The 15,881-nt window shown below is 41.0% G+C and overlaps 1 protein-coding gene across 8 annotated transcripts in view; it reads left to right on the forward strand.

The window, feature by feature from the left end:
• The first annotated feature begins 4,437 nt into the window (after window positions 1-4,437).
• Window positions 4,438-15,881, forward strand: part of FANCC (FA complementation group C) — a 289,596-nt gene continuing 278,152 nt past the window's right edge. For 2 of the 8 annotated variants that reach the window (XM_038526894.1, XM_038526892.1), the window contains exon 1: window positions 4,440-4,656. The gene's annotated coding sequence lies outside the window, so the exon portion shown is untranslated. Of the gene's footprint in view, window positions 4,657-5,039; window positions 5,167-12,473; window positions 12,561-15,881 lie in introns of those variants that run through there. The other 6 variants (XM_038526898.1, XM_038526899.1, XM_038526893.1 and 3 more) reach the window with 5 other exon arrangements.

Here is a 15,881-nt window from a genome sequence, read left to right on the forward strand (position 1 = left end):
TTCCACTTTTGTCTCAGGGGCTACATTTAAGTTAGAGGGCCACTTAATAGCAGGGGAGTCTGGGAAATTTAGGGTTTTTAAACTGGGCACATTGCCATGCTAAGTAGTGTCTTCATACTAACAAGGGGAAGAAGTGGTAAAAGATCAATAAAGACAATTGTAGAGCTTTCTGTGAAGCAAATTTATTCAATTTTCAGGACTATTCCTTGTACTCATACCCCCTCCCTCATCTTTTCTTTTTTCTTTTTTTAACTATTTTATTTTTTTAAAGATTCTATTTATTTATTCATGAGAGACACAGAGAGAGAGAGAGAGAGAGAGAGACAGAGACAGAGACAGAGACAGAGACACAGGCAGAGAGAGAAGTGGGCTCCATGCAGGGAGCCCGACGTGGGACTCCATCCCAGGTCTCCAGGATCAGGCCCTGGTCGGAAGACGGCGCTAAACGGCTGAGCCACCCGGGCTGCCCTCCCTCATCTTTTCTTAAATTTAAACATGTTTTTTAAAAATTGAAATGATGTTTTTTTTTTTTTCCTTCCTGAAGTTTTTACTTGATCAGATAAAAAGTTAACTCTGCTAGTCCTCTAATATTATTGACATTTTATTGGTCCAAGAAATTCAAAATCTAGGGAATTCCTGGACTATATAGGTGATCTGTGAGATTTCTCCAGCTCCAAGATCCTCAGATAGATGTGTCTTCAATACAGCCAATATGCTTCATGCTTCCTGCTCAGAATTCTCACTAGATAATTCATGGATTAATTTATGACATATCTCAGCCAAAGTGCTAATGCCTAGAGACACAAAGAAGACCTGCCATCTCCAGATCCTTAGTCAGGGCTTGTTTTTGTGAAACTGAATAAATTTCTTTTAAAATGGAGTCAGGAGGCCAGAATGGGGAGCTCTCACCCTACCATTTGTCCTCCCTTGGAGAGCCCCAACAGGAAGAAGCCTATAGTTTCTTACCTCAGCAGGAGGAAGAAATATTTTCTCCTGGCCTAGCAACAGCCCAGCGAATGAGAGACTGTCCCAACTCAACCAGTGAAATGTGACTCCACTTGAACTCCCAATTTGGACTTTTTGTTTATAACAGCCCCTCAAAGTCCTCCTCCACCTTTTGAGTATTCCTCTAATTCCTTTGTTCTCCAGATTTGCCTATGGTTTTGCAGAAGCTTGCATGTCCCCAATTGCAATTCTTTTGCTAGTCTCAAAGAAAACCATTTTTTGCTAGTCAAATAACTGACAGTTTATTTTTAAGGTTGACACTCTGTAGCAAGAGAGAGAAACTCATGGGGGCACCTAGGTGGTTCAGCTGGTTAAATAAGTGTCCAACTCTTAATTTTGGCTTGGGTCATGATCTCAGGGTTGAGAGATCAAGCCAGGCATTCAGGCTCTGTGCTCAGATGAGAGTCAGCTTGGGATTCTCTCTCTGCCACTCCCCCTACTGTCACATGCATGTGTAAGCTTTCTCTCTAAAATAAAAAAAAGAGAGAGAAACTCATTGAAAGATTAGATAAAAGGGTAATTGTTATGAGGATGTAGGGGAATTTCACAGATAGCTAAGAAAAATAAATATAGTCCTTTTGCCTTAAAATCGGGCTTAAAAAAATTAGGAATGGAGGCTACTACTATTTCTTATGGAATACCATAGCCTTTCAACTTCTTTTTTGCTTTTCTCTGTGAACCAACTTTCTTTACTACTTATATTTTTTCTTCTCCTAGTAAGTTTGGTTGGCATGGGGGTTTAGTTCCTGTGGTACCATCTCAGTTTTGCCATTCCAAATTCCTCAGCAATAGCTTCTTGATTCGGTGAGGGTCGGGTTACCATTCCTAGTTCAAATAGCTGTGGCAAGGAGTAAGGCAATTAGTACAAATATGTCCTCCTAAGGTGCATTTTTTCAGCAGCCCCTAGAGAGTGAGCATGTGAAGGGTGGGAGAGGTACCTGCAAAAGTTACATTTCCTTTATTCCATTAATTTCCACTCTGGCTGCCCTTTGTGTCCTCCTGATCTCAGGTGCTTTTCCTCCATCAGGGTGGCAGATCAAAGACCTTTCCTATTACAGCACCATTTCTTATAGCATTCTGTGCACAAACATTCTTATTGTTTTCTTTTCTAATTCCATGCACATTTCCTCAGAATGTTTTAGGAGGAAAACAATGTGGTGATTACCATATATAAACATCTAGGGTCCCCCTTCCCAACTTCTGCTCCACCAAGAACTTAGGAAGTGGTCTAGTGTCCAGCCTAGGGCATGAGCAAGAGCATAGCAAGTGGTAAGAAGCAAAGCCCCAGAGTAAATCTATCTGGATTTGAAGGTACTTCACCTACTAGTAAAGACTACCCTATGCATCAGTTTCTATAGCTGTGAAATTAGAATATTACCTACCACATGAGATCACTAGAATAATTAAAGAAAATAATCAGTCCAAGGCATCAGCCCAGTATTAAATACTCACTAAATATTCACAGTTGAGATAGCAAAACAAGTATCACAGCCATGGGCAATACAGTGCTGAGGTGCCTAATGAAAGCTAAAAACTAAGTGGACTAATTCTGTAAATATGAATCTCACTACAATGGTTAGATTCCAAGACAGTTGATTCTATTTGCTGAATTTTCAAAGATTTGATATCAAGTACTTTGTAGCACTTACCTGTGATGTTTACCCCTCTAGAATATAAGGATTCTAACGGATATATATCATTAGAGTAAATTCTAATTATTTCTAAGAATGAGATAATTTTCACCTATGCATGCCGTTTTTCATTTTTGCCACGTTATTTAAGTATGATTAGACTCTGAACTATAACTGAAAGTGTTTCTAAGGTACACACACTCAGTGTTATGATATGATTAAAACTAGGATTTTTTCTAGGTATTTCTCAGAAAACTTTTCAGGCATTTTATAAAATGTTCATCTCCTTACTGTTTAAAGTATTAGGACAGTTCCATACATACGAATGCCAAATAAAATGAGCTTATCTACAAACCTCCATAAATTTACATCTATATATTTGTCCTAGACATGCTACCAAATTAGGTCTAAAGTAGGCCTAAACATGACATCCTTTAATCTACAGTAAAGTTGCATTAGCCTAGCAACACTTCATTAACCACTGAATCAAAAAGACGGCAATATGGCAAGACCTCAGTTATTAATACTACAAATACCAGAAATGATATTTCCGGTCCTTCAGTGAAAGGACCTGAGTACCACAATAGATATTTCCTCTAAAGAAAGATGGCTTGTCTCCTTTGCCGGCAGAAGCAAGTCTTAAATATTAACTTGCTCACATCTGTCACCACAAACACAATGACTTTCTTATGGCCAAAGTGCCACGATGAGTCATACAAAACTCAAAGCAGAGTTTGTCTCTACACAGGCTCTGCTTTGGATTTCTCCACAACGAACTACGCACCCATCAATACAGCACAGACCTCTTTATTGGGCAGGGAATATTTTCAAGAATGGATTTAACACCTGACTCCTTAATATGGCTGCAGATCCCATCAATTTTGTCGCAGGTTCTGGGTTGGGGTCCTTTTGTATCTCTCTATGAAAAAAAGATTGTTCCTCCCACCAGCCTACATGCTAAGCTTGCCATTTACAACCTGTGTAAGCTGGATGTAACCTAATCCCTGTATTCAGTTTATTCTTAGATAAAATGAGTATTCCTTCACCACAGAAGACTGTAAGTGTTTGAATATTTTCATTACATGCATACACTGCCTTGCAGTTAAATTTTTATGCAAGCACCCCTGACGTTGTAGCTTTCAAATTATTAGGCACTGATTTTAAAAGTATCTAAAGCTTAAGGTTACGTTCCTCAGATTGTGTTTTCACAATTTAAACATCTGTGAAAACCCTCCATGCCCTGCTAAGTTGCAGGATAAAAAGGAAAAAAAAAAAAAATCATCAAGACAAGCTAATAATGAACAGGAATGAAGTTTACAGAAAATGCTTTAAGTGGTTTCAGTGAACTGATATGAAACCGACTCACACTGAATGGTACTGATTGGGAGGGGATGGGAAGGACTATTCACCCAGAAAAGATCCTTTTCTGTGTACGACCCTAGCTAGAAAACCATACGCTACGCCTTGTTAAGAGGTTTTACCCCTGACAAAGCCTCGATTTTTCTTTTTTAAAAACCGATTTCCATTTTACTTCCTGCGCATTTCGGATTCAATCTTGCAATACCTGGGCAACAGGCTGACTTATAAGCCCCGGTTTCTGTTCCCCGGGTCCTGGTCGCCGCCTGGCTCGCGCCCGCGACCCCAGCACCCTCCGGGGTACACCTCAGGCCGCCGCCGCCCCCCCACCCCCCCACCCCCGGCGGAGCGCGCGGCGCCGGGAGGACTTCCGGCCGAACCGGCGCGAGGTCTCCGCCCCTCCCCCACGAGCGCGAGATTCGGCGCAGTTTTCCCGCGAGGCCGCGGGGGACGCCGACCGTGGCCAGGCCCCAGAGTGCATTGCGGGCTAGAGCGCGCGGGCGCCGCTCCACTGTCGAGCTACCGCGGGAAAATTCCAAAAACGTCAAACAAAACAAAACACCAGTACGAGGCAAAGCCAAATTCGCAAGCCACAGAACCCGGGCGGAGGCGTCCTTTCTGCCACTAGCCAAACTGCTGAAGCCGCTCTGGCGCAGACCACCCGGTAAGAGGCCGCAGAACGACAGCGAAGGCGGCTGCTCCCCTCGGGGGTCTGGGCGACACGTCAGCCCAGGAGTAGGGGTGGGGCAGGGGGAAGGGAGGGAGGGAAGACTCGCGAGAACGTCCGCAGCGCCTGGCGCATCTAGGTGGGTGAGCAATGCCCTCGCCTTGTGTTGGGGCCGAGGAGGGAGGTGGGAAGGGGCTTGAGGTGGCGCCAGCCCGCGAGGGGGCGTGGCCAAGGGCGTGGCTGGCGGGGACGGAGCCGGGAGCGCGCCGGGCGTGGCCAGGGGCGTGGCGGGGTGCGAGGGGTGTGGTCAGGGAGTTGTGGGGCGCGAAGGGCGTGGCCAGGGGCTGGACAGGCTGGGGAGGGGCGGGGGAGCCCGGGAGGGTGGAGCCGGCGCCGGAGGCACGCGGAAGGGATCTTCTAGAGCGGCGAGAATTGGGTATTGGCGTTTCGATTCTTTTTGTTCATTGAGCACCCGCAGCTATGTCTACGTAAAAGGAGAGAGGCAAGGTGGGCCTTCTATGCCCCGGATCCGTGGGAGCTGTGCACAGCTCGCCTCCTCTAACCCATCACCCCGTACAGCTGGCCGGTCGCTCTCCGATCTCCTGCACCCTTGGCGCTAGGAGGGGGCGGAGGCCGTTACCCCTCCCGCCCTCCAGTCCCTTCATCGCACCGGGGAGGAAGTTCTGGTGGGCGACCGTCTCTCCGCAACTCCCAGGCCAAATCGGGTCCAAAGCCCTGAGAAGGTTTTGGGAGGTGTCGCTTCTTGGCTTGCTTGTTTGTATTTACGTGGGAGTTTTTACAGCCGTGAACGTTCTGTGGTCTTGTACAGGGCTGCAAGTCTGGAGGGGTAAAGATTAGGAGTTTTTGAAACATGAGAGATTTGGGACAGATTTGGGACCAGAATTTGAAGGAAAGAGGCCGAGCTATTTTCTGGCGAAGACTTGTATGTGCCAGTACTTTTGTCCTCATCTGAAACTCTTGGAAGGCTCCCTAGCTCCCGGTTTCATTGTAATCTGTCCGGTTTAGTGCATCTCAACTGTGATGTGATTGACTTACCATTTATCACGTGAGCAGGGCATTTCTGGGCCACCCAACTTCAGCTCTATAAAGCGCATCCATAAGGATGTTACTCACCTTCAGAGATGTGCAGCTCAGAACTTTATCTCGTTATTCCCTTAAAGAGAGGAAAGGTTGTTACAAATGATAGAATTCATACCATGTGTTGGGATCATTTATTACATAAACTTGATAGAAAACGTGTTCATCTTAAACTGATGTTTCAATATAATGGACTGTGCCAGATTCACATGGAAACAAGCATTCATCTGCATATACAAGAATAACTGCATCAAAACAGAATTTGCTTTTGTTCTATCAAAGGTCTCTTTCCCCAGGGTTAAAATTAGGTCCTGCTTATTTAGAATTGGACTAATTATACTAAGGTATATATTACCTTTTAATTCATTTTTTCATTTTTCAATCATATTCCTCTTGATTTCTTGGAAAACATTTACTAAGGCTCCAGAAAAGAAAGATAAACTATATTGGAATTTTTCGTTCTCTAATAAAAAACATTAACTTGATTGATTGGCTGGGTGTGAAGATGTGTTACTGCATGTATGTGACTCTGTGCATGTACATTTTAAAATAAATGGTATTTCAAACCAGTTCCATATTTCAGCAAGTACTTCCAGTAACAATTATACAGATTTTGTATTTATGAAAACCAGCTACAAGGAGGCCAGCCTAGCCAGTAGAAAGTTGGATTGATTACCTAGGCTACAGAGAGTGCCAGAAAAATCTCATATGGTGTGGCAGTTCCAAGTTGGTAGTGCTGGAGCCTCAAATCAGGCTCAAAATCAATACCAAATGGATTTATAAAATTTTAGGCTGGGGTATGTATATTCTCCATTGTTCTGGATCCTGAATGACTGAATTTACTATGAGAGAACACTTATTGGAGAAGTACATTGAGTTTGCAATACTTTAATAAAAATGTAGTAGAAGTAGAGAAGAAAATCCTTAAAAATCTATCAGAAAAGTTAGATAACACTAAATCTTGAACATTTTATTTTCTACTAAATATCTTTTTTTTTTCTTACTCTGTTCCGAAGAGACCTTGCAATGTTACCTGGTCCATTCTCTTAGAACTCTTTATAAGCTCTGCTAGGTATGTAGAAATCATTTCCCTGTTAAGATCTCTGATACAGAAACATCTATAATCATCCTGGTACGTTTCTCTAACTTTAGGAAGGCCGAGTTCATATGGAAATCACCTTTTTGACATTGTATACTCTGTTTTCTAAAGAATGAAGTGACTTTTAGTAAATTTAGTAGGTTTTTGGAATTGTGCAGTGATTACTATTCATTTTTAGACCATTTATGTCACCCTAACAAGTTGGCACATGCAAGTTCATAGTTGATCCCAGCTGTGGCTTTCAGCTAGGCAATCAGGCAACCATTGATTTGCTGTCTCTATAGATTAGCTTTTGGCCATTTCATATAAATGGATTCATAAAATAAGCGCTGTCTTATCTCTGGCTTCTTTCACTTAGCATGATGTTTTTGAGATTCATCCATTTTGTACCGTCTATCAATAGTTATTCTTGTTTATTGCTAAATATTATTCCATTGTATGGATATACCATATTTTGTTTTATCTGTTCATCAGTTGATGGGCACTTGAGTTACTTCTACTTTTTGGATATAATGAATAATGCTACTCTGAGCATTCATGTGCAAGTCTTTGGTCATATGTTTTCATTTTTCTTGGATAGATACTTATGAGTGGAATCGCTGGGTTGTATAGTAAACTTGTGTTTAACTTTTTAAAACTACCAGACTTTTCCATTGAGGCTGCACCATATTATAGTTCCACCAGCAGTGTATGGGAGTTTTAATTTTTCCAGAACTTAATTTGTTAATTGTGTCTTTTTAAAATAGCCGTCCAAGTGGGTGTGAAAGTAGTATCTAATTGTGGTTTTAATTTCCCTATTGGCCAATGATGTTGAATATATTTTCATGTGCTTCTTAGCAATTTTTATGTCACTTTTGAAATATCTATTGAAACCGTTTGTACATTTTTTAATTGGGTTATGTCAACTTTTTAACAGTAAAAGGTAGATGATTCAGGCAGCAAAATCAGGTTTATTTGGGAACAACAGAGGGATTACAATTCAGGACAAGCAAACTATGGTGAATCATAGGCAAGTCTTGAGAACAAAATAGGAGTGTCCTTTTATAGAGGAAAGGAGGAAGTTTGGGAGGGTGTTTTGAACAAAAGTTCATTGGAAGAAAATGAGAATTTGAAATGGTGGCAGCTTCTCATTGGCTGTAGGTGAGGGCAGCTTGTTGCTGGGCAGAGAACAAACCTTCTTACTGCTGGACTGTGCAAGCTGGAACAAGTGATATGTGTGTGAGTCATCTCTTTATGGTTTCAAAATTCCAATTTTGAGTTAGGTTTCCTTTAACACATTATCACACCTTTCTTAGCATCACTGATCAAGAGTTGAGCCATCTGTTGCTTGTTAGAATTGTTTTTATCCTTTGGTGCCTGGAAGGTCCTTTCCTGTATTTCATGTCCCACATCAGAGGGAGGTGCACAGATTGGAAACCACTGAAGCCACATTTGAGTAACAAGATACAGTGGGAGGGAGAACTCTAGGGTGTTTTCCATCCAAAGTCTGTATCTTACCAAGATTGTAAGCATTGGCGGTATCTTGAAATGTTGAGGTGGCATCACCCTGTTGGATATGTTGTTTCTACAAAGTTTTGATATACAATAGGTACAGAGCTTAAAGATGATTATACAGAATGATATAAGGACAGAATAACGATACTAGTTCATGGGCAGCCCGGGTGGCTCAGCGGTTTAGCGCCGCCTTCAGCCCAGAGCCTGATCCCAGGATCGAGTCCCACATCAGCTCCCTGCATGGAGCCTCCTTCTCCCTCTGACTGTGTCTCTGCCTCTCTCTCTCTCTCTGTGTTTCTCATGAATAAATAAATAAAAAAATCTTAAAAAAGTGATACTAGTTCATATAATAGTCCTAGGCAAGGAGTCCAATTCTGAAAGTGACCTGCTAAAGAGATCGAAGGATCTTAGATCGTCAGGTGGAATTTATTGTAGCCAGTATACTTGTTCCCTAATTTTATGTGATTGGGTTTGTACTTTGGAGGATTTATCCATGTGCAACCGGTGGTGTTTGCTATTGCGTAAATGCTTCCTTGTTTAGTGAATAGGTAATCAAAGGCTATATACATACCTCAAAGATACTGTGGGCTCAGTTCCAGAAAACAGCAATAAATTGAATATTACTAAGGCGAGTCAGATGGATGTTTTGGTTTCCAGTGCATATAAAAGTTATGTTTACAGTATACTGTAATCTGTTAAGCATATGATAGCATTATGTCTAAAACAAGTACATATTTTATTTATTTTAAAGATTTATTTATTCATGAGACACACAGAGAGAGAGAGAGGCAGAGACACAGGCAGAGGGAGAAGCAGGCTGCATGCAGGGAGCCTGATGTGGGACTTGAACCCTGGACTCCAGGATCATGCCCTGGGCCAAAGGCAGGCGCTAAACCGCTGAGCCACCCAGGGATCCCCGTAAAACAAGTACATATTTTAGTTAAAACACTTTATTGCTAAAAAATGTTAACCATCTAGCTTTCAGCAAGCTATAATCACTGGTCACAGATCACTAAAAAATATAATGAAAAGTTTGAAATAGCACGAGAATTACTAAAATATGACAGTCACAACGTTAGCAAATGCTGTTGGAAAAATGACATTAATAGACTTGTTTGACACAGGGTTGTCACAAACCTTCAATTTGTTAAAAAAAAAAAAAAAGAAGCAATATCTGCGAAGCACAATTAAATAAGGTATGCCTGTACTTTAGCCAGTGATCAAGTGACTGTTGTTGGGCTGCTATTGCCTTAGAACTGGGTTTGGCAAGTTTTCCCAGTTCCAGGGGAGAGTTTTAATCTTTTGTTAATTGTCATGAAAGTCCACAAAAGAGGTAAGTACCCTTTTGATGGAGGCAAATCCAGAGTCATGTTTGCCTCCTGGGGGTTACCTTTTAATGTGGTAATGAAGTTTTAGCGGTGAAAACCAATGTAAGCACATGATTGTTTTCAAGGGATGTAATTAGACCTTTGTGATACTGAAATATATCTCCTTTTATCAGGTGTGGGTCAAAAAGTGTCGAAGCTAGGATCGGTAGGGCACTCAGTAATTATCTCAAAGGTGAGAATTTGTAGATTCTGAAGGGAGCAGATCTAAGATTAGGAAGGACTAAGGTAATTCTTTTGGCCAGGGTATTTGGAGGTTTTCCACAAATTTTGCCAATTGAATTTGATAGTGCTGTTGGTTTGTTCAGCTAGTCCTGAAGACTGAGGGTAAGTGAAAGGTGGTAAGTGACCATGAAGATGCTATAGAACTAGCCAGACATCACAGACTCACGGTAATATTTGACCAATAAAATGAATTCCTTGATCACTGAAGAGCTTAAGAGGTGTTCTCAGGTAGGGATGATTTTTTTTTATCCAGTAGGATTTTAGCTACTAAAGAGGCAGGGAGCTTGTCTACATGTAAAGGCTTTGACCCAGTGGGAAGACATAGGAATCATTGTCAAGATGTATTTGTACCCATGATATGGGGGTAGCTGAATAAAGTCCATTTTCCAAACCTCGAATGGTCCATTAGACTATCTATCTATCTATCTATCTATCTATCTATCTATCTATCTATCTATCTATCTATCTATCTATTTATTTATGATAGTCACACACAGAGAGAGAGCGAGGCAGAGACACAGGCAGAGAGAGAAGCAGGCTCCATGCACCGGGAGCCCGACGTGGGACCCGGGTCTCCAGGATCGCGCCCAGGGCCAAAGGCAGGAGCCAAACCGCTGCGCCACCCAGGGATCCTGCATTAGGCAATTTAAAGTGCCGGGAGCAGTAAGGACAGGTTTTCCTCGATTGTATTTTGGGCAGGTGGGGCAATCAGAGGAGGCCTTTTTTGTGGTTTTGTTAATATTTCCCCACTAGTATTAATTTAAAAACCTATCATTTTATCCATAGATCAATGTTTAGTATAGGTACAGTGGTCAATAATGGGAACTTTAAAAATAAACTCGGGGACGCCGGGGTGGCTCAGCGGTTTAGCGCCACCTTCCGTCCAGGGCCTGATCTTGGAGACCCGGAATCGAGTCCCACATCGGGCTCCCTGCGTGGAGCCTGCTTCTCCCTCTGCCTGTGTCTCTGCCTCTCTCTGTGTCTCTCTCATGAATAAATAAATAAAATCTTAAAAAAAAATAAAAATAAAAATAAACTCAAAATGGATTAAAGACTTAAATGGGAGACCTGAAACCATAAAATTCCTAGAAGAAAACAGCAGTAATTTCTTTAACATTGGCCAGAGAAACTTTTTTCTAGGTATATCTCCTAAGGCAAGGAAAACAAAAGCAAAAATAAACAATTGAGACTACAACAAAATACAAAGCTTTTGCATAGCAAAGGAAACCATCAACAAAAAGACAACCTGTGAATGGGAGAAGACATTTGCAAATGGTATATCCATATTTGCAAAAGGGGTTGATATCCGAAATACAGAGTTTGTACAACTCAACACCAAAAATAATCCAAAAGAAAATGGGCAGGAAAAAAAAATGGGCAGAGGACCTGAATTCCTTCAAAGAAGACATACAGGGATCCCTGGGTGGCACAGCGGTTTGGCGCCTGCCTTTGGCACAGGGCGCGATCCTGGAGACCCGGGATCGAATCCCACATTGGGCTCCCGGTGCATGGAGCCTGCTTCTCCCTCTGCCTGTGTCTCTGCCTCTCTCTCTCTCTCTCTCTCTCTCTCTCGAATAAATAAATAAAATATATATATAAAAAAGAAGACATACAGATGGCCAATAGACACGTGAAAAGATGCTCAACATCATTAACCATCAAGGAAATGCAAATCAAACCCACCATGAGATATTACCCTCACACCCGTCAGAATGGCTAAGATAAAAAAGACAGGAATTAAGAGTTGATGAGGATGTGGAGTAAAAGGAAGCCTTGTGCACTGTTGATGGGTATGCAGATTGGTGTAACCATTATGAAAAACAGTATGGAGTTCCCTCAAAGTATTAAAAATAGAATCATCACATGATTCAGTAATCCCATTACTGCTATTTACCAAAGAAAATGAAAACATATATTTTGATAAGATATATACCCCCTATGTTTATTGCAGAATTATTTACAACAGCCAAGATACGGAAGCAACCTAATTGTCCATCAATAGATGAATGAATGAAGGTGTACACACACACACACACACACACACACACTGAAATATTATTCAGCGATAAAAAAAGAGATCTTGCCATTTGCAGCAACATAGATGTATCTTAGAGGGTTTAATGCTAAGTGAAATAAGGCAGAAGAAGACATACCATCTGATTTTACTCTCACGTGGAACTTAAGAAACAAAACAAAAACAAATGAACAAAGAATAAAAGAGACAAAAAACCAGACTCCTAAATACAGAGAAAAAACTGGTGGTTGCCTGAGGGGTGGTGGGTGAAGGGATGGGTGAGATAAGTAAGGAGATTAAGAGGCACTTATCTTGAAGAATATTGAACAATATAGTGTTAAATAAATGTATTGTACACCTGAGACTAATACAACACTGTATGTTTATTGCATGTTAATTTATAAAGGGAATTAAAAAATAGAATTGCATAATTTCTTGTGGGACTGAGTTTTTATTTGGCCCAAAACACAAGTTTCTCTTTTTCTTTTTATCATACCAGCAACCATTTGATTGCCAATATTGTTCTTCCTTTCCTGGTGCTGATTATTGGTGTCTCTAGTCAATTTCTCCAAGCTACCATCTGGAGGTGAGTTTCTTTAGACCATTACAGAGTTTTTTGACTTTTAGACCCTTTGAAGGCAGCTTTTTTTTTTTTTTTTTTTTTTTTGTGGAAATGTCAGGGAAGTGATTACATTTCGAGAGTCCAGCATAGTATGCCCCTGGACCTTAATGATAGCCAAAGCAGCAAGTAAAAATGTGGCATCCAATAATTACTGAAGGTAAGGGCTTGCTTTAATTTGATCTCTACTGGAAGTAAAAAAGCCATGTTGTTTAGATAACATTGCAAAGTTGTGAGTCACTCCAAAGGCATATCTATTCCCAGTGCAAATGTTGTAGTGTTGCCCTTCTCTTGCATGCAGGCCTAAAGAGTACATATGATTTGGCTTGTTGGGCTGAAGTAGGCAAAGGCAGAGGTGCTGCTTCAGTTATTTCAAAAGTTGGTATTGCATACCCAGCACAATATTTGCCATTTTAATCTTTTAAATAAGAGTGATCAGTGAACCAGGAAAAGTTAGCATTATCTGAAGTTTTCTGTAAATCATCATGTGGGTCAGAAGGTAATTTGTCAGTATTTAGCAGTTGTGAGGGCTTTCATCAGAGGAGGGGAGAAGAATAGCAGGGTTAAGGTTATTGCAGCAAATAAGAGTGATATAAGGGGCAGTTAATGGGACAGTGTTATAGGAAGTGAAATGGCTTAATGAAAGATGTTGAGTATGATGAAAATTAAGAGCTCTGACAGCATATGGCACAAAGACAGTTAAAGGGGATTCCATGGTTATTCCCTCAGTGGCCCTTTCAAGAAGGGCAGTAACAGGTATAGCTTTGAGGAAGGAAGATATCCCTGGGCTACAGAATCTAGTTGTCTGTGATATCCTCTGGGTTGGTGGTGAACCTTATGTTTTTGGGTGAGTACCCCAAGGGCATTCCCTTTTTCATATACAACAAGAAAGGGAGTTGATAATTGGTGTGTCCAAGGGTGGTGGTGGGGGATATTAAACCTTTTAAGATTTGAAAAACCATATCATCTCAATCTTCCTGGATTTAGAAATTTTTAACAAGATTTATTTAGGTTGGGCTATAAAGCAAGAGTTTTAGATCCAGTTGCAACAATAGCCTGCCAGCCTAAGAAAACTTCACAGCTGATGTTTGGTTTTGGGCTTTGAGAAGGTCAGGGTGCCATGAAGACTGTGTGATCTAAATGAAGTCCTTGTTCTAAGGTTAAATGTCCTAAATATCAAAATTAAGTTTGAACAAATTGTAATTTTTTAAAAGAGACTTCATATTCTGTTTGGCTTGTAGTTTTAGCAAATGGATGCTGTCTTCTTGGGAGGAGGCTTGGGAAGAGGAGCAGAGAAGGCATCCACATATTGTATTAAAGTGGAGTCTCCAGGGAACTTGATAATGTCTGGGTCAGCCTTCAAGGTTTGTGAGAAATAAGGGCTTTCCATGAAACCCTGGGGCATTACTGTCCAGGTATATTGCTGTTCTTCACAGGTAAAGGCAAAAAGATACTAACTAGTTTTATTTACTGGGATACTGAAGAAAACACTACATAAATCAATCATGAAAGAAAATTTGCTCTCAGAGGTGGAGGCTAATATTAGGTGGGATTGGGGGCAACAGAGTGACAAAGCAATAACAATATTGTTTTATATAGTTCAAGGTCCTGGTGTGCCTCCATCTGTGGCCATTTGGTTTCTTCACAGGTAAAATGGTTTTGTAGTGCTGGTGCAGGGGATAATGAGGCCCTGGGTCTTATAGCCTTCTATTATTGGCTTAATGCTTTGAAGGGCCTCTTTACAGATTTTTACAGATTTTGAGGAATCTGTTTGGATCTTTAACAGGAGGTACTCTGGATTCTGTAAATATCAGTTGATGATTTTGCCATAGGGAGGATGGTAGCTGATCCATTAGGGATAAATGATTAGTGTTCTTGGAATAGCTGTAGTGATGTCAGAGACAGAAAATAAGAGATGTTGAAGGGTCATTTGACTTATTGTCTATTTTGGTTGATGTTGTCAAATTCTAGAATTGTTTCCCCCTTTTGGGAGAAAAGTCCCAACATATTTTTCTAAGAAATGTTAGCCCAATAAATGAATAAGTTCAGAGAAACTAAGGAGAAAAGGATGGGTATCTCAAAAGACCTAAGCAAAAAGGGATAGGTTTAGAGCTAGGAACCTGTTGAGATTTATTAAAGACACCTACTATTTGAACTCTTTTAGTATTCTGAAGCAGTGGCTGTTTAATGGCAGTGGAGCTGAGCACTGAGAGTGCAGCTCTAGTATCAATAAGGACAGAGAGATTCATTCCCAATCTGGAGACTGGTTTCTCCAGGTCAATTAAGGGAAAGGACTGGAAAAGTCCCTGTAGTTCTTTGGAGTTCCATCACTGTTCCTTAGGAGGACTTTGGCTGTTTAGAGGACTGAAGGTGCCTGGGGCACTTAAGCTTGTAGCAGTCTTTTTTCCAGTGTTTTGGTTTTTTGCAATATAATGGCAGAGACCTGGAGGGTTTTGGTTTTGTTTAGGAGCCTTCATTTGTTGAAGTTCAAATTAAGGCATTTAAGTGTCTTCCTTTATTTGAATCATCTAAGACTTTGCTAAATCAGCTGAATTTGCAGTGGACATACTTTTTCATTCTGTTCTGGTCCTTTTTACTAGACTAAAAAAAATCTCAGTTCAGCCTGTTAATGAACCTAGAGTTAAAAGCTGTCCAGGTGGACTCAATATCCAAAGGAAGACCAGAATTTTCTTTAAAGATAATTTGGAGTTGACTCTAATAATCATGCATGGGCTCATTGGACTTCTGGGTACAAGCCTAAATCATACTCCAATCAGCTGGCTTTGGGAAAGCCCTGAGAATTACCAAAAGGAGTCACTTGGCAGTTCCCCAAACCTGATCATATATAAGGCAGCAAGGGTTTCTTTGTCTTCATGTAGTAATTCTAGACTTCTTGGGATCATTCCATTTGGTAGTTTGCATTCAGTGTTGATTCTGGCCTTCGCTAACAAGCATATGGACTAGCTGATCGAAACCAGAGAAACCAGGTTGGTAAGTTTGAATGACTGTACTAAATTCCTTAGCAAATCTATGGGGATCTTCAGATACTTTGGGAAAATCTTTGACTATAGCTTGTAATTCAACTTTAGTCCAGGTAACATAAGAAATTAAGGGTTTAGCATTTGGATCGACAGAGAGTCTGCTTTTAAAGGGGCAGGTTTTAATAGGTTCAGGGAGCAGGAAGTGGGGAGAGATTTGGGGAAAAAAAATTCAGTGAGGGGATCAGAATGAGAAAGCAGAGGGTATAAAGAAAATGGGGATGCAGAAGGAAAAGAAGCTGGCAGCAGA

This window comes from Canis lupus, chromosome 1, assembly GCF_011100685.1.
Source record: "Canis lupus familiaris isolate Mischka breed German Shepherd chromosome 1, alternate assembly UU_Cfam_GSD_1.0, whole genome shotgun sequence".
Classification (NCBI taxonomy): domain Eukaryota; kingdom Metazoa; phylum Chordata; class Mammalia; order Carnivora; family Canidae; genus Canis; species Canis lupus.